This window comes from Staurois parvus, unplaced genomic scaffold, assembly GCF_062004578.1.
Source record: "Staurois parvus isolate SC_StPar_1 unplaced genomic scaffold, SC_StPar_1.0 ptg000018l, whole genome shotgun sequence".
In the NCBI taxonomy this organism is placed as follows: domain Eukaryota; kingdom Metazoa; phylum Chordata; class Amphibia; order Anura; family Ranidae; genus Staurois; species Staurois parvus.
Genome location: NW_028317814.1, coordinates 17,266,395 through 17,286,356, shown reverse-complemented (window position 1 = coordinate 17,286,356; position 19,962 = coordinate 17,266,395).

The window sequence follows — 19,962 nt, the reverse complement described above, 5'->3', positions numbered from 1 at the left end:
CTGGTTGCTGATTTCCTACCTTCACTGAATAGGTCATCCATCTTCTGGTTCACTCAGTAGTTGCTCTGATATAGCCTATTCATTTTCAAATCAAACTGTTAATTCTCTTTGGTTTCCTGGTTTGTAAGACCTGTGGCTGCTATGCTTTCTATTCCCCCAGCCGCTGGTCTTGGCACATCCCTTCTGTAGTTCTTTCTCCAGAAAGCAGTGATGTAATTCAGCCCCACTTGCAATGGTGGATGGACCGAGACTCTCAGACATATTCAACATGTACAGACCTAGTGTACCCTCCCACATTCACTACAATTTGGAAAGGTTTCTTCACAGTAAAATCTGTGAAAATGTGGAATAGACTCCCTCAAGAGTTGGTTCTGGCCAGGTCAGTAGATTATTTTAAAAAAGGCCTGGATTCTTTCTTAGATACACAGAATATAACTGGATACTAACATTTATAGGTAAAGTTGATTCAGGGAATATACGATTGCCACTCAGGTGATCAGGTAGGGATTTTTTCCCCTGCTGGAGCAAACTGAATCATGCTTTGCTGGTTTTTTTTGCTTTCCTCTGGATCAACTGTGGGTATAGGATTATAACTTTTTTTCTGGTTGAACTAGATGAACTTTTGTCTTTTTGCAGCCAGACTAACTATGTAACTATGTAATTCCCTGTGGTTGATGGGAACTGTAGTTTCCTTTTACTGCAGAGAGAGGAGAGGATATGATGTAGATCCAGCTGTTACACCTCCTCCTTAGCGGAGCAGATGCTGTTATTTTTTTAATTACAGAGATGAGATCATAAAAGTTCAATTAGACATTTCTCCTAAATAGTAAAGACTTTCAAAAATGTTATTACCTCTTTAGTGTTTTGTGCAGAGGGGTGTACTAATGGGTGATTTTTTTTTTTTGCCTATCCCAGAGTTCTTTTGCAAAGTGGTTGTAAACCTCAAGCAGGGTGGACTGACCATTTGGAAACTCAGGCACTGCCGAGGGTCAGTAGGGGGCCCCATGAGATGCCCCTGGTACCTTTTTCATAGATTTTTTTGAGTTTGGGCAAGGACACAGGGGCTCCATGATCCCTTATTGCCCAGGGGCCCCATGAGTTGTCAGTCCGCCCCTGACCTCAAGCATGAAACATGAACAAAGCATATCCCTCTATAGTGTGTACTTGTCTCAAGAGCACTAAGTGTCATTTCTGTCTGCTGCTTCGTTCCTCTGCTATCAGCATGAATATTTTCTGACTAGTTTTCATGACACCAAGAGAAAAATGGTGACGGAGAGGGACCTCTAGGATATTGACAGCCTCAACTCTGCTCCCGTTAACTGTGTGGTGGTGGGGGGGGAGGGGTTTTGTCCCTCCAATCAGCTCTCTTAGCTCTTCTCACTAATGTAACTTCCGGTCTCTGCCCCCTTGCTTTCAGAGCTGAGAGATCCTGTGTACATTCTGCACTTTAAATGGATGTAGGGGAAAGATGGCTGCTGATAAACAGGTACAACTTATATAGGAGGATTTTTTTTTACCTCTGTTTATCACCTGAGGCCAATCACTTCACTGGCTATATGTAAGGGTTAACAACCACTTTAACATATATTTTAATCCTAATAAGTATACATACAAATATACAGCTGGTGAAACAACTTTTCAAATGGACACTAGAGGGAGTAGGGTGTACAGTATCACCATATACAGGTCAGTTTCACGTACTGTATATGGCACAGATCTGGAAGATATATAAAAAGCACACCAAGGACAAATATCCGTGCAGGAGCGGGCTGACCATTTGAAAACTCGGGCACTGGCCGAGGGCCCGGGGTCAGTAGGGGGCTCCATGAGATGCCCCTGGTACCTTTTTCATAGGCTTTTTTGAGTTTCCATGCATAATGGGGGGCCCCATGATCCCCTATTGCCCGGGGGCCCCATGAGTTGTCAGTCCACCCCTGTACCCGTGTGTGTGTGTTTATCTGTTTGCCTGGATTACAGCTTTAATGGGGATTGAGAGGACATTCTGTATAGTTACTGAACCACAGTATCATTCATTGATTTCCATTTATTGCATTGAATTGAAAATGAAAATTGAAATATGAACGCCAGACATGTCATTAATTTTATGTACAGCAGTAAGCCCAACATTCACCTTCAGATTTTTATGTGTGCCTCTTGACTTTTTCTATGACATATTTTTGATTTTTGTGACCTTTAGTGGTCCTCTTACCGGCTGCTGATGGACCCTAGGCCAACCTATAAGAATGCTCTCACACCTGCTTGTTTCCTAAACGTGCGATAAAACACACAAGGATGTGCAATATGCAGACAAAATGTGCTACAAACAGGCCAAAACGCCAACTGAAAAAGTGCCCGATGCTCTATGACCAAAAAAGTTCTGGAGCTACTTTGGGGCATTTGTTACACGTAGGGCAGCCCATTCAAGTGAATAGGCTGCCCTAGGCGCAAAGCGAATCAACGCATGAAAAACACGAAAATAACGCGAGAGGGAATTCGCATTCCCTCTATGCTCAGGTGTTAATGGGGTCAAGATGTGACCAGTGCAAGAGCCCCCAAAGATTTATTTAGATTTATTAGAAAAACATCACATAAATATGCTAAGGAATGTAGTTCTACAACTGTCTTTGACATGGGTAAGTAATGTTCTTCCACTATCATGCACCCACCATTGTGCTCCCATTTAAAGGAGAAGTACAGCCAAAGCTGTACTTCTATGGATCCCAGGAGTGCAGTTCGTTCTGCACTCCTGTGACCTATTTTCAGTTGGCAGCAGGCTAAAGTCACTCTGGCATCACTCAGCCGGTCCAGGCTGGGGAAAGATCCCGGTCATATGGTTGGGATCCACCGAGGAGCCTGGACTGGCACTTGGCTAAGCCTCCCAGCGAGCCACTGAGAGCCTGAGTCAACCACTCCCACCCCCTCCACAGCCCAGCCCTCCAGTGAGATCTGGAGGGGCATAACAGAGAGCCAGCGACTGACAGTCACTGCTCTCTGCTCAGAACGGAAGGGAGAACTGAGCGATCAGTGGTGTCTGATTACTAGGTTCTCACCCTTAGAGCCAGTGGGGGACAGATGCAGTATCAGATTGATGCAGCATCCTCCTAGATAAGTATGATTTAAAACAAAAGAACTCTTTTAAGCCATTGGGTTTATATTACATGGCCACAGTGCAATTTAAGAGGGTTACTTACTAGTTAAGGTAAGTTTAGGTAAGTTAACCATAAACTCCAGGCAAACAGCTAAGTACATGGATGAAGTACAAGAAGCTGTTTTACCTGCTATCCAGTCTTAACACAGCTCTGTCTCACAGCACAGTCCTGAATAGCAAGGGAGGGAAACTGGTCTTTCTCTGCTGCATTTTTACTTTCCCCTACCACTCCCAGCCAGTGACTGGACCTTGAAAGGAGAGGCAGCTCATTGATAAGCTCATAGCTTTCTCCTCCTATCAGCATGCTCCTTGCAATGCAGCCACCTGATTGGCTGCTTGTGCTGATTTTTCCACCACTTTCTCTGAGCTCTGCTGTACAGGAGACTGATGGGTCAAATGCAGTTATTAACACTGTTGGCATTAGAAAATACATTTAATGATGCACATGAAGGCAGAGCTGCATTAGTTTGTGTATTTTCTTAATTTGATTGGAGTTGAGCTTCAAGTAATACAAAACCCTGTGTTTTTTTAATATATATATATAATTCAGAAGAGGATGCCCACACATACCTTTTATATGTAATCCCCTTCTTCTGAACTGTCGTTTTCCTCCTGTGTCAGTAGGTCCCAATTCTGCTGTCCCCAGCTCTCTATTTGCAGGTGTCTCCTTAGCTAACCATGTGCTAAGAAGACACCCATGCATTCTCCCTCTCTGAGCCAAGCTGTGTGTGTCCATAGACACAGACCACACCACACGGGCAAGCTGCTCTTCTGCACCTTTCTCCCAGTAGTTTGGTTGATGTCAGCAGATGTCCATTGCTCTGCTACCCTAATGGGTTTTCTGAAGAAGTTATGGGAGAGGTGATGAGGGATCCCGGATCTAGTGGCTGTGACATGGACAGCAAGTAAATATCTGGGGATGGAGGATAGTAAGAGTACTTGGACTTTTTTAGCCTAAGTGTAGATCAATTTAAAAACAAATCATCACAAGGGAAAGTACTTACAATTAATGAGAAATGCTGGTACTGGTTGTCCTAGTTTAAATCTATAATCTTCCAGGTAAAATGAGCGCTGGACCTGTCACAGGCACTCATCAAGAGTGCTGACTATGCCCATCCTATCCACCCCCCCCCCTGCTCCATTCATAGAAGCTGTTATGCAGCACCCTCCAAAGAAAAGTCCACGACCTCCATTCATACAATGCTTTTCATGTATGGACGCTGTAGTATAGCTTATATGAATGAAGGAGGGGTGCAGAAAGAGAGGGCATAGCTTTTGATGAGTATCTGTGACAGGTCCATTGCTCACACAACCACTTGCCTACCGGACACTTTTACCCCCTTCCTGCCCAGGCCAATTTTCAGCTTTCAGCGCTGTCGCACTTTGAATGACAATTGCGCGGTCATGCAACACTGAACCCAAACAACATTTTTATCCTTTTTCTTAGACATATAAAGCTTTCTTCTGGTGGTATTTAATCACCTCTGGGTTTTTTATTTTTTGCTAAACAAATTTTGAAAAAAATATTTTATCTTAGTTTCTGTTATAAAATGTTGTAAATAAGTAATTTTTCTCCTTCAATGATGTGCACTAACATGGTCACTGATAGGCTGCACTGATGGGCACTGATAGGCAGCACTGATGAGCAGATACTGATAGGTGGAACTGATGGGCATCATTGGTGGGCATTGACAGGCATCACCGATGGACACTGAAAGGCAGCATTCATATATGACAATGATAGGTGGCACTGGCTGGCACTGATTGGAAGTTTTAGGCGGCACTGATGGGCACTGATAGGCTGCACTGATAGGCGGCACTGACAGGCACTGAAAACTGACACTGACTGGCACTGGTTGCTCTTTAGTGTGATCGGTGATCCGCTGTGTCCCTGTGTCACGCATGCGCAGTTAGAGTGGGAGGACGTCATATAATGTCCTCCCAGAACGAGAGAGCTGTCGCCCACCCGGGGGGGAGGGAGGGGGTTTAATAGCTGTAATCTTCCAGTACAGCAGCTGGCACCAGCACAAGGGATGCTTTGCATTAAATGTAAGTAACATCCCTTGTGCTGGTTTAGAAAAAAAATAGCTAAACCTAGCCTTTAATGCTGCAAGTGCCTTAATGGATAAGTTCACCTTTTCACAAAAAATAATAAATGCACATTTTTTTGCAGGTAAAAAAGTGTGTACTTATTATTTTTTGGTTGCAGGAGCCTGTAAAGCATTGCACCAGTGATCAGTAGATCGCTGGTGCCATGCAGGTCTCCTGCAGATTTGTCAGTATATCTGCTTGGCCAAGCTACAGGCAAGCAGATATACTGACAAGAAGTATCAATGAACTGCTCACAGTGTTGTGGTAGTTCAAGCTGACAGCCGTGGGTGGAACTGCATTTTTAAAAAATGTTGACAGCTAGCGGGGGAGAAGATCCACCCGCTAGCTGTTAAAGCGGGGAGCGCGGGGGGTAGGGGTATGGGGGCAGGTTCATTCATAACATGCTACATGTGGGGGGATATGACACTACTGTGGGGGAGGGGGGCAAAGGACACAGCATTGGGGGTACAGGACACTGCTGTGGGGGTCAGGGGGGCAGAAGACACTACAGTGGGGGGTGGTGAAAAGGTGGCAAAGGGCATTGCATTGGGGGTATAGGACACTACTGTGGGGGGGAGGGGGGCAGAGGACACTACAATGGAGGGGTGATGAAAAGGGGGCAGAGAGCACTGAATTGGGAGTACAGGACACTACTGTGGGGGGAGGGGGGCAGAGGACACTACAGTGGAGGGGTAGTGAAAAAGGGGCAGAGGGCACTGCACTGGGGGTACAGGACACTACTGTGGGGGGAGGGGGGCAGAGGACACACTACAGTGGGGGTGTGTGAAAAGGGAGCAGAGGGCACTGCTTTGGGGGTACAGACACTACTGTGAGGGGGGAGGGGGGCAGAGGACACACTAAAGTGGAAGGGTGGTGAAAAGGGGGCAGAGGGCACTGCATTGGGGGTACAGGAGACTACTGTGGGGGGGGAGGGGGGCAGAGGACACTACAGTGGAGGGGTGATGAAAAGGGGGCAGAGGGCACTGCATTGGGAGTACAGGACACTACTGTGGGGGGGGGGGCAGAGGACACTACAGTGGGGGGGTGAAAAGGGGGCAGAGGGCACTGCTTTGGGGGTACAGACACTACTGTGGGGGGGGGGAGGCAGAGGACACTACAGTGGAGGGGTGATGAAAAGGGGGCAGAGGGCACTGCATTGGGAGTACAGGACACTACTGTGGGGGGGGAGGGGGGCAGAGGACACTACAGTGGAGGGGTGATGAAAAGGGGGCAGAGGGCACTGCATTGGGAGTACAGGACACTACTGTGGGGGGGAGGGGAACAGAGGACACTACAGTGGAAAGGTGGTGAAAAGGGGGCAGAGGGAACTGCACTGGGGGTACAGGACACTACTGTAGGGGGAGGGGGGCAGAGGACACACTACAGTGGGGGGGGGTGAAAAGGAGGCAGAGGGCACTGCTTTGGGGGTACAGACACTACTGTGGGGGGGAGGGGGCCGAGGACACTATAGTGGGGGGGCAGTAAAAAGGGGGCAGAGGGCACTGCATTGAGGGTACAGGACTATAGTGGGGGGTGTTGTAAAGGGGGACAGAGGACACTACTGTGGGGGGGTGATGTTTTTTTAAGGGCACTGCCTGGAACCCCCCCCCCCCCCGGAGATCTTTGCTTTACTCCTTGTTGTCCAAGTCAAGTAGACCTCAACCTCTGAAAGGTTGCCTACCCCTACTTTAAAGTAAAAACATGTAGCCTTTAGAACTTCTTGAAAGAGTTTATACTGAAACTTTATATATTGAATATTTATATTATATTCATGATGGAGAGATTTATCAACCTTTTGGGTGTATTTACAGCATTGCTATTATGAAGTGGGACAGCATGTAGTCCATGTGTGTTAAAAACACGACTTAGGGAAAGTTATAACATTTATCATAAGACCTTAATCTATATTTTAATAGTAGAGTACTTGACAGACATATAGCATAATAACATGTCACAAAGGTGTGCATACGCCGCTCTCTTTTAAATGATGCTTATTTGTTGCTTTTAAAATAGCAACCTTCATACACCAGGGTATTCATCTGAGCCAAAGTCGTGCTGGCTGTAAGCAGGTCAAACCAATCTCACCTTTTCCATACTTCAGATGTGTCGACTTGTCCTAGAAGATGATTGTGACAATGCTAATAAAGTTGTCACCCAACAAAATGATAAGGTAGCTGCCATTGCTCTGTTTGACGTGTGCAGAGTGAATCTGTTTGACGTGTGCAGAGTGAGAAAGGTTGGACGATGGGACTAGATGTACTGTCTACCACTTATCAGCTGACAAAATGTTTCTAAATTTAAACGAACAACTTTACCCACATTTCCACTTCAATCCGGCTTGCATGTCTTAAGGAGTGGCTTTGAGTGATTGACTAGGTTTGGCTAGTTCTAGATCTTTCAAGATAACTTCTCGATATATACACGTAAAGTAAGAAGACTTGAATGAATCATAACACAGGATCGATTCATAAATCCCTCTGAAAGGGGATTTATTTGTATTTTTAGTATAAGTAAGCAGAAAAACCATGGCCACATAAGTGACAAAGAAAAAAATAGCATTTTCTTACCTGTGAAGACACCCCACCAAGCCTATGCTGAAAGAGACGAAATAGACGGACAAGCTTGTACAGGACAGGCAAACACCTAATCGGTGGTGTCTTTAGTCAAATAGCTGGGGCTTTTTTTCAGCGGGAACACGGGGGAACGCAGTTCCGACACCTCCACCACTGAATATATTTAATGGCAAGGGGTGCTGGCATAATAAGGGGGTACCACCAGTCCTCCTGTATGGGGTCCAGGCAAGCAGGGGGGCCCAGACAGCTGGGTGAATCAGATGTGGGCAGGGAGGGTGATCTCCACAATGGGGGGAATTACTGGAATAGATCTCTTGTATGGCTTTCTCTGCAGCAGCTGAAATCTGGCTTTCAGCTGCTGCAGAGAGAGCCATACAGGGGATTGGTTCCAGTAATATCCCCCTGCTGCACCCATAACTCTCCCTGTGCATCATACATTTCTGCATGCTGCCCAGGTCCCCCTGTGTGTCCCCACAGTGCTGCTGGCTTCCCTCTTCTTTCCACCGGCAGCTGCAAGCACACAATAGGATCCTACAGGATAGAGAGTGGGGGAAGGGTCTGGTAAATATGTCACATTTACCAGACCCCTTTCCCCCCCCCCTGAATGAACACAATAAGTGATTGGTACCAATCACTCACAGTGTTCATTCAAAACTGAAGCATAGTAAACTGTGGGGTTTTATTTGAGGGGGAGGCTTGGTCAGGTTGGCTGTATGGGGCCCCATGGTTTCTAACAGCAGCCCTGGGTGCTGGGGTGTGCTGGAAGGTCTAACACAAATATGCAGCAAAACCGGAGTGGACAGTCACATCCTGAGATCAGAGTGGTTGTGTCCTCTCTCCATTAAAATGGATTTTATGTGTGCCTGAACAGCGGCAAAAAGAAAGTGCTTGAATACAATACAAAGTACTAAAATCTATACAGTTTTATTGGTTCATCTATTAAAAGTGAAGACACACTTCACAGTTAAAACCAAGTAGTCTATAGGTGTCACGCAGGGGCGGACTGACCATTCGAGTACTCGGGCCCTGCCCGAGGGCCCGGGTTCAGTAGGGGGCCCCATGAGATGCCCCTGGTACATTTTTGTATAGGCTTTTTTGAGTGTGGGAAAGGACACAGGGGTCCCATGATCATCCATTGCCCGGGGGCCCCATGAGTTGTCAGTCCGCCCCTGGTGTCACGTCAACATGTAGTATACAATGGTATAACAAAGACACATAATGAGCGTATAGGATCTTTTTTTGCCATTGGGGAAATTTCCATTCACTTCTTGCTATAGAAACAACAGGACATTAGAGGAAATCTCTCCAAAGGGAGGGGAAATCACCTTTTGGATCGTTCGCACTGGAAGAGGAGCCCAACCCTCCCTTTGTTTTGGTGACAGTTATAAAATTTTGTATTTCATATTGTTTTTGTCTTGACAATAATGATCACAAAGATCAAGAAACATGGGGCAGACAGAGATAAAAACCTGATAGGAATATTAAAGTATATGCAAACCCACCTTGTAAAACAACCCATATAGTTTAAAATAGAACTGAAAGGTAAAACATGTGTGAATAACTATTAACACATTAGAAATACCTTTTTTATAAGTGACCACATGCCCTCTGTTTCTCATAGAGAGGTGGGGGAGGAGAAACAACAGCAACCTAGTCTTCTCAGTGAATGGGGGGGGGGGGGTTGGTTAGAACACACCTGATCATTGGAGGAGCGCACACTTAGTTCCCAGCACAGCTAGAGAACTGAAAATGCTGTGTTTTCATGCCTAGTGTGGTCAGTTTTTAAATAGGAAAGCAGAGGGACTGGCAGCAACACCAGGGATTTCACACAAAGGAAGTAATACAAAGAGAACAAGAAACTTTTTCATACAAGTACATGTTACAGCAGGCACATATCAGGAATATGAAATGCTGGGTTTACATATTCTTTAATTGGCCCTACCCTTTTCAAATATTTTTTTAAATTATCTTTAGATATACTTTAGGTTTAATTCTGTAATGTCCCACCCAGGGGCGGACTGACAACTCATGGGGCCCCCAGGCAATAGGGGATCATGGGGCCCCTGTGTCCTCGCCCACACTCAAAACCACACCCAAAAAAGCCTATGAAAGGTACTAGGGGCATCTCATGGGGCCCCCTAGTGACCCTGGGCCCTCGGGCAGTGCCCGAGTGCTCGAATGGTCAGTCCATCCCTGGTCCCACCATTCTCTCAATTATAAGTATAAGTAGAAAACCCTACCTAAATGATTCTTGACCTAAATCTGTGGTTGCCTCATGTCCTGGTTGGGAATCTTCTCTCTTTTTTCTTGCAAGCAAGGCAAGTGTTTTTATATGGGTGTCCACAGCATCTTCTGCATGACATGAATGCATCCTATTGGCTGTCAAGTAACAGAGACCTCTCTGGATCCTAAAAACTGACTGCATTGCTGATGAGTGAGGGTACCGGACATTACAGGCACATCTGCAGAGCTGGATTACTGTTTCTCCATACTTGGAAATGATGAGGGACATGAACAATGGACTTTGGGGAGTATAAAACTGCTTCAACGGGTGTTGAAACAAGAAAAAAAATGCAGGTGGTGTGAAAGGGCAGTGGGAGATGGACTTTAATAATATACAATTATATGTCAGAAGTAGTGTGGTCACTAGGGGTTTAGTAGAGCAGTAGACATATCCTTCCTAGAGAAATTATTTAATCTATGATGTTATAATTGTCAATATTTAAGTATCAGTCCACTTCATGACAGAAGCCTGAAAACCATAACCAGGTAGGAAGTTAAACTGGCTAAAACTGAGTTAGACAGCAATGTTGGGCAACTTGGTGCAATAGGAGTCAGATCCTGGTTTATGCTGGTGGGTTTTCTCATTGTTGTTGATTAAACCTGATAGTTTCTTAGGAGTTTGAGGTCCTAACCTTGACTTTAGGTATGGTAATGTAGTGCTCACCCCCAAAAGAGCCCGCTGTTTAGCCCCAGGTTCCTTTCCCAGACTAGAGCAGCAGCAGCCAGGCAGAGGGTAACAATCACTCTTTTGGCTCAGTGAACAGTCTAGGTGTGTCTTTTTGATGCGTCATTGAAAGTTGAACTTGTATAGGTTGCAGGGAAGGTGTGGAATTCTCTAGTAGCACACTAGAGTAACACGAAGACATTCTTCCTTTGTCAAAGCTTCTTAGTTCAGTCCCTCTATCAACAATTAAAGGATTGAGCAACACTGAGGTGCCATAGGAAATGTCCTAATTTCTGCAAGCTCTGAAGCACAAGGGATAGTAGCAGCACACAGGCACTAGGATCCTACACTCAGGATTGTACTCACAATGTCCCTGGATCTTGGATGCCTCCTTCCAATATCAGCCAGACATGTCTTCCCTGAACTTTCCAGACCAGATCCTCAGTGAAATCCCTTAACCAGTTCCAAAAAGTTTCAGCAGAACAGGCCCACCCAGCTCTTAGCATAGCTGGGACCTCGATGAACAAATGTAGAAGTACAGCTGGATGACCCAGAAGAACAGCAGCCCTTCAGGCTGGGAACTTCTCCTGGATAAAAACAGGGCTGCTTCAGGCCCCAAACTATTTTTGCGCTCCTCAGCCACCTACTGGGCATCCTCCCCCAGGGATTGGCTGAGACCACATAAATATTCAGATCTGCCTCTTCCAGCCCACTACATTCTAGAATCCTCCAGAAGGCAGGGGTAAGCTGTCAAACCCAAGTCCAGTGAAGCCTAGAATAGTCCAAAGCAATCACGAACTGCTCCACTGATTACAGGGGAACCAAAAAACTAAATTTACCTCGCCTATCTAGCAGGGTGCTACAGTAACTTTAACCTCCACATGCAGAAAGGCTTCTTTACAGTAAAAGCTGTGAAAATGTGGAAAAGACTTCTTAATTCTGACCAGCTCAGTAGACTGCACAAAATATAACTGGGTATTAACATTTACATATAAGTAGTAACAGCAGATATTACTGATCCAGGGAATATCTGATTAGCTCATGGGGGATCAGAAAGGAATGTTTATTTCCCTGCTGGAGAAAATTGGACCATGCTTTTTTTATCTTCCTCTGGATCAACTGTTGGTAAAGTATTGTGCATTTTATTAGTTTTTTTCTATTGGTTGAACAAGATGGACTTATGCCTTTTTTAACCTATCTATATAACTGTGTAACTTGCTTCTTACTGTACAGGTACCACAAGAAACATATGAAAGAACTGTCCCTACAAGGCAAAGTACTTGAAGTTACTGTAAAGGTGATTTTTTTTTTTCTTTTACATTGACTCCTCTGATTTATGATAAAGAACAGAAAACACATCAATCTCACACCATGTTGCCTTTTACCTCCCAACTTCAAAAATGTATTGGACGCAGTCAAGATTGCTTATTAGACACTTGCAACTCTCTTTAGGAGAAAACTGTTCAGAGAACCAGTCTGGCCAGCTATAGGAATGGAGAAAGTAAGTGCTGTGGTGAGTGAATGGATCACATATCTTCTGGGTAGAAGAGACTATGAATCCATGACCAGTACATGGAAAATTCCCAGACATAAAGGAAGAAAAGATTTGAAATGTAGTATTGTAATAATGAATACAGCATGTAACACATCCTCTATAATCCAGAACAAGTCGTCATTACTACACATGAATAATAATAATAAAAATAAATATGCTTCGGCTTTATTTAAAGCAAGTATTGTCTAAATACAAGGGATGTATATTGTTCCTTGAATCTTGATGTGCTTTGTGCTTTTTGTCTGTGCAGTAATCCAGTGTGAAACTTTGCCTCTGTACAAGAATTTCATGTTATAAAGACCAGGCCACTACTTCTCTCTCTCTCTTTGTACAGGGTGACTGGTCTTGTATCTGCCCCCTCCGTTAGTTTTCTGCAGGCAGCCTGTAATGAGTTAAGTCTGCTGGGCTCCTCCCACAGCTATTCTCTCTACCAGGCTATGTACAGCACAATTTTAACATCGATGCTACTTTAGAAAGCGATAACTGGGTTTGAAAAGGCATTTGATGCATAAAAAGTGGATTATTATATGTATTTTGTGGCTTTTGATGAATATATTTAGATGGAATTTTTCATGCTTAGAGTTCAGCTTTAACTCCTAACTGCTGTTAATAGACCTGTAATGGCAGCATGTAGGAAATTTGAACCAATACTCCCACAGATGAAACAGCAGCCCAGATCTCCAGCCAAACACAAATGCTGCTCATGGTGCAAGAGCAATGTTAGGACAGTGTTCGTGGAATGGGAGGGGGACACGGTGGACGTCTGGAGGCAATTACCGGTAATGTAAATGCTCAGTTTGTTAGTATAAAAGGTGACACATTCCAATCTTAAATAGTTCCATAAGCAAATAATTATTCTCATAAATAATAAATAGTTGCCACACACAAGCTAGTTATTATGAATATTAGTCATCTTCTGCCCTGGGGTGCAGACTGTGATATAATGTGGTGCTACTTTGGTGTTTAGCCAACATCAGATCATACAAGGTACAATTGCAACATTGTCCTGATACTTGAGTCTGCTGTCTTTAAGCTGGATATATACAATTGTGCAAATAGTTTTGAATTAACCAATATAGGATATGAGTTCCTACTTCAATATATGATATGTGTTCGAATTTATCAATATATGATATGAGTTCATACCTCAATATGTGATATGGATTCAAATTTACCAATTTGAGTTCCAACCTCAATATGTGATATGGGTTCGAATTTACCAATATATGATAGGAGTTCATACCTCAATATGTGATATGGGTTTGAATTTACCAATATATGATATGAGTTCATACCTCAATAGGTGATATGGGTTTGAATTTACCAATATATGATATGAGTTCATACCTCAATATGTGATAGATTCAAATTTACCAATATGAGTTCCAGCCTCAATATGTGATATAGGTTCGAGTTTACCAATATATGATATGAGTTGCTACCTCAATATGTGATATGGGTTCAAATGATCAATTTATGATATGAGTTCCTACCCCAATATGTGATATGGATTCAAATGATCAATTTATGATATGAGTTCCTACCCTAATATGTGATATGGGTTCGAGTTTACGAATATATGATATGAGTTGCTACCTCAATATGTGATATGGGTTCTTACTACAACAATCTATTCAGTTTAAATCCAGTCAGGCAATCCTTTGTACTTCATAGTTGCTGGTAGATCTTAAGGAGATTGTCTAATCATATATAACGGGCCCCATCCCAAATAGCTGTTGTTGACCTGCAAAAAGATTCTTCATTAATAAAATATATGCTTTTGATTATGCTAAGAAAATTCCTATTAAAATCTCTAGATCTGTTCTCCAAAAAGTTCTGCAAATTGAAGCAGACCTTCACTTTTTCTTCTCAACTCTACATAATATTTCTCCTTTCACCCTTCCTTTCTCAGATATTTTTTACAAATAACTTTTTTTTTTTAATTAAAAAAGTTTGCCACTTCCAGCTTTTTAGTCTAAATGAGAATTACTTCGCCCCACCTGTTTACGACCTCATGGGAGCTGACATCATGCATCCCAGGAGGTTTGGGGGCAATCTAGAACAGATGCACAGGGCACATCAATGGAAGCAATTGCAAGAACCTTAAAAATACAAGCCCCTCGATCACATATACAAGAGGAAGATGGAAGCATAGGACAGAGCAGCATGGGAGAAGAGGACAATGCTGGATCTACTTAGCTTCTAGGTATATTTATGCAGCAAAGAAGGAAGACAAGAGGTAAAATGAATGCACATTAACTGGGGGGGGGGAAGTTCCTCTATCATGTACAATGGGACTATCTGATATAGAGTACATGTACAAGCCTGGTATCGAAGAGTTCACGCCATTGTCACATACCTTGGTTGGAGGCCGAGTTGATGAGAGGGCTTCCCTTGTGGCTCTGTTCTCAGCGACCCTGAATGTGGTGACAGAGGTACAAAACTCAAAGAAGCACGGGTGTCGGTAGCTTAATAGCAGGTGACTACCACGGTAAGGGACATAGTCAAGGTGAGCCAGGGTTATACACAGTGAGACAGCAGCGTGATCAGGAGGCAGGCTGAGGTTGGTACCAGGTTAGAAAGCAGAGCAAGGTCCAACAACCAGCCAGGGACAGCACCAGGAGATAAGGCAGAGAATAGTCAGAGGCAAACCAAAGTCATATGTAAAAAAGTGCAGCGCTAAAATAAAAACAAAAATATATATATATAAATTGCAAAAAAAAAGATATATATATATATATATATATATAGTCCCAATGGAGGTAAAATAAAGTGAGAAATGCACACTAACCAGATGTGCACATTAAATGTGCAGTGTAGATATCCTACAGTTCAGCAAGTGGTCATCTGGGTGGTAAAGATAGGTAGATTCTCTCAGGCAAAATGAATCCGCGGATGGCACATAGATAGTTAAAAAGTTCCCTTCAAGGGCAATACCAGGCACAGCTCCATCAAAGGGCAAGACTCCTTCACTGGGTAGAGCGGGTTATGGTGTCTAAAACAGAGATGCTCAAGAAAAAAAGGTGCCCATAGTGAAGTATAGTTTTAATAAACAACATTTATTAAAAGCATGTGACAGTAGCAGAGGATGCATCCAATACAAAATTGCAGTGTACAAAGGATTAACCGTCCTGAGCTGTTAACTCATGTGCGGGTGCAGTGTTCAGCTTTAAAGATGCATGCAATCATGTATCTTATCTGAAGTGATTAAAGATGTAATCTCCACAAAAAAAATTACATGAGAAACAATATAAAGGGCAAAACTCAAAGATCTTTTATGAGTATGTAAAAACTCTAGAAGAACCAATGCATTTTGAGGATTACAAAAAATTCATCCTTTTCAGCGCTGCAAGATATCTAAAAAAAACTAAGGAAATGAGGAGCTTCCTTCAAAGACATAGCTTGCTCATGAACGGAACATTGGTGGTTGTAAAAGCCAAATGTCAGAAGATTTCAATGTTTTCATCATTCAACCTGGGAAGATCATTACACCTATTGAATTTCTAAAAGCATGTAAACACAATAAACTATAATGAATGTAATGAACACAATGGTTTTAAATTCTGTGTATGATCTCACTGAGATAATAATCCCTTACTTCCTGCCCTGGAGACGCCCATACAAGCAATAGGGGAGGCTGCTGTTAGGAAGGAATGGACAGCAGAAAAGGAAAGAAGCATTTTCAGAAGTTCTCTTCCTCACTGATCTACAGTAAATACATGTCTTTGTTTCTGACCCTGTTGGAGGGATTTTCCATCACTTCCTGTCCTGACAAGTAGTGAGGTGAAATTTCCCTAGTACAAACACAAACAGCAATGAAAACCAGCACAAGCTTTTACCCATTCCCACCATAGCCTTCAAGAGGTTCTAAATTCCTGGAGGTGGAGGCGGGCATTCAGGTGATGTGACATCTGTGATTGGTAGTCACAGCAGTCACATGAGCAGAAAGCTCAGGATCGCAAGTAAATATTGGGAGCTTTCCAGTACCCTCCGGTAACTGTGCTGGGAGTATGCAGGTTGGTGCTCTCAGAAATGTTTACATTTGGGACGCATATATGCGGACTCTCGGTGTGAAGGCCCATGTGCTGAGAAGCCCCATATGCGTACAGCCAGCAAGAACAGATATTCCTCCACAACTCTATTATTAACAAATTAAAATGGTATGGCTTGAGTTGTGCTTTAAAGCAAAACTCTGCCTACATCTGCAAATTTGGAGCCAGGGCATAACCAGTGTACCAGAGAATTGCTCTCTTAGTTCCCCGTGCCTGCGATATGCAGGCTATGTAAATGAGCACTAGGCTCAGCGTAAGCATGCCTCTCCTCACAGTCAAGTGCTTTTAGTGTACCTATCCACATTCACTACAGTTTCCATTTGAATGATGTGAACTGTAGTTTCTAAACATTGTAGCAGTGCCATCATGAATATTGTATTTTCTCCTAAACTGTGAGTAATATACACTGCTCGAAAATTAAGGAACACTTTGAAAACACATCTTGCTGGATATGTATGCTGATATGGACTAGTTAATGTGTTAGGAACGTAAGGATGCCCCATCATTTGATGGAAATGAAAATGATCAACCTACAGAGGACTGAATTCAAAGACACCCCGAAAATCAAAGTGAAAAAATGATGCAGCAGGCTAGTCCATTTTGCTGAAATTTCATTGCAGCAACTCAAAATGGTACTCAGTAGTATGTATGGCCCCCTCATGCTAGTATGCATGCCTGACAACTTAGGGGCATGCTCTTAATGAGACGACGGATGGTGTCCTGGGGTATTTCCTCCCAGATCTGGACTAGGGCATCACTGAGCTACTGGACAGTCTAAGGTGCAACCTGGTGGCATCGGATGGACCGAAACATGATATCCCAGAGTTGTTCTATTGAATTTATGTCAGGCGAGTGTAGGGGCCTTTCAGTAGTATCAATTTCTTCTTCCTCCAGGAACTGCCTGCATACTCTCACCACATGAGGCCGGGCATTGTCGTGCACCAGGAGGAACCCAGGACCCACTGCACATTCATAGGGTCTGACAATGGGTCCAAGGATTTCATCCCGATACTAATGGCAGTCAGGGTGCCATTGTCTAGCTTGTAGAGGTCTGTGCGCCCCTCCATGGTTATACCTCCCCAGACCATCACTGACCCACCACCAAAACAGTCATGCTGAACGATGTTACAGGCAGCATAACGTTCTCCACAGCTTCTCCAGACCCTTTCAAGTCTGTCACATGTGCTCAGGGTGACCCTGCTCTCATCTGTGAAAAGAACAGGGCGCCAGTGGCAGACCTGCTAATGCTGGTGTTCAATGGTAAATGCCAATCGAGCTCTGTGGTGCCAGGCAGTGAGCACAGAGCCCACTAGAGGACGTCAGGCCCTCAGGCCACCCTCATGAAGTCTGTTTCTGATTGTTTGGTCAGAGACATTCACACCAGTGGCCTGCTGGAGGTAATTTTGTAGAGCTCTTGCAGTGCTCATCCTGTTCCTCCTTGCACAAAGGAGCAGATACCGATCCTGCTGATGGGTTAAAGACCTTCTACGACCCTGTCCAATTCTCATAGAGTAACTGTCTGCCTCCTGGCATCTCCTCCATGATCTTGAGACTGTGCTGGGAGACACGGCAAACCTTCTGGCAATGGCACATATTGATGTGCCATCCTGAAGGAATTGGACTGCCTGTGCAACCTCTGTAGAGCCCAGGTATTGCCTCATGCTGACAGTAGTGACACTGACTCTAGCCAAATGCAAAAGTAGTGAACATTTGTCAGAAAAGATGAGTTCTGAAAGAAATATCAGTGGCCTCCACTTGTAAAACTATTCCTGTTTTGGGAGTAATCTCATTGTTGCCCATCTAGTGCACCTGTTGTTAATTGCATTAACACCAAAGCAGCTGAAACTGATTAACAACCCCCTCTGCTACTTAACTGACCAGATCAATATCCCAGGAATTTAATTGACTTGATGCACTACACTGATTAAAAAGTGAATGACATTTTTTGAGCAATGTTTTTAGAAACCTAACTGTTTATTGTTTATATAGGTAGGTGTACTAATAGTTGATTTTTGTTGGCTTCCCAGAGTTCTTCTTTAAGCATTCAAATACTAGAAATTGATAGAAATCACAGAGTTAAAGCAGTTTACAGCTATGGCACTACATATGTTGCAGGTCATATACTTCTTCTGGCACTAGAAGAGAATGTAGTAATATAACATGTGCTTGAAGACCACAAAATGCCAGAAGAGCACTTCCACCGGAGAGGCTATGATATTACTGGGACACACTGCAATTCCCAAAATCCTTGTAGGTATCAAGCCTCTGGTGGGAGACTGTTCCAGTAAGGTGGCAGAAGACACCCTGTAAGGGAAAACCTATGCTTTTCCTTCTTGTCAAATATCTCTCCCTATCACTGCTCCTACAATCTCCCTAACCACCAGAGCTCAGTCCCAAACCCATTCCCACACACCGTGAGCACGCACCTCAAATGACACACAGTCTCCTATTTAAAGGCTTTTGTATCAAGATGGCCTCCCAAATCTCATGACATTTTTGCATATAATAGGATAAGCCATCCTCCCCAAGATGACCGCCTGGAGTCCACAGCAGGGGAATTAATTAGTTCTTAATGATGTCCTTCAGATCAGAAAATATACTGTATCTCCACACTTTCCTACAAACTCACCCCTTAGACCCTACCTGGAGCTCCCTCAGATCTTGTAGCCATTCTGGTGACATCACAAATACTTTATCTTCTCCCTCAGTGATGGAAGGGGGAGCCCTTTCTCCTGGACTGAGCAACATTCACTTCATAATGTGTGAGAATCGTTCTGTCCTAAAGTACTGTGAGCCCAGCTTATGTGAGGATGCACGACCAGATGGTGTGTTGACAACAGGCCACACTCACAGGAAACAGTAAATTGACACTGATTGCCATTCTGCCCAGAGATGGACTGGTGGTACTAGACAGAGGAAGAAACTGGGGACAAACCTGGAACAGGCAGAAATTAAATAGACCTTGGCCACATCTAAGTTTTTTTTATTTATACCGTGGGGGGGGGGGGTGTTGGGGGTAGAAATAAAAATAAAATGAGTTCCGATTTAAATTCTGAGAAGCATTCTTTGTGACAAAGGAGGGGGATTTCCCAACAATTCTTTGTATTAGGAGCTTACTTTCATATACACAATACTATGTTTGCACACCACTGGACTGAAGGTATATCCAAATCCCATGCATCCATACAATCATGCTAAAATGGAACTAAGCTCAAAATTTCAAAACTTATGAGCAGACACTCTATTTATCGCAGAGGCTGCACAGGTAGACATTGGACCGTTATAGAGAAGAAACGTTTTGTTCCACTTTAACACTTAAAGAAAGGTCCTACTTCACAACAAAGAAAGAGATAAAACACTTGAAACCTGGAATGTCATGTGACCACAGATTTAGTTAAGTAAAAGTAGCTTCTACTTTTTCTTTTTAAGTAAATTTAACAAGCCTAGGGTTCCTCCAAAGGTTGCTAGGGGTTCCTTCAGCTGTAGCTGATTGATCTCTCATCTGATGCAGGGTTTCTCAACCAGGGTTCCTCCAGAGTTTCCCAGGGGTCCTTTGAGCAATGAGCAATTTTTGCCTCTCAGGTAACTTCCCACTG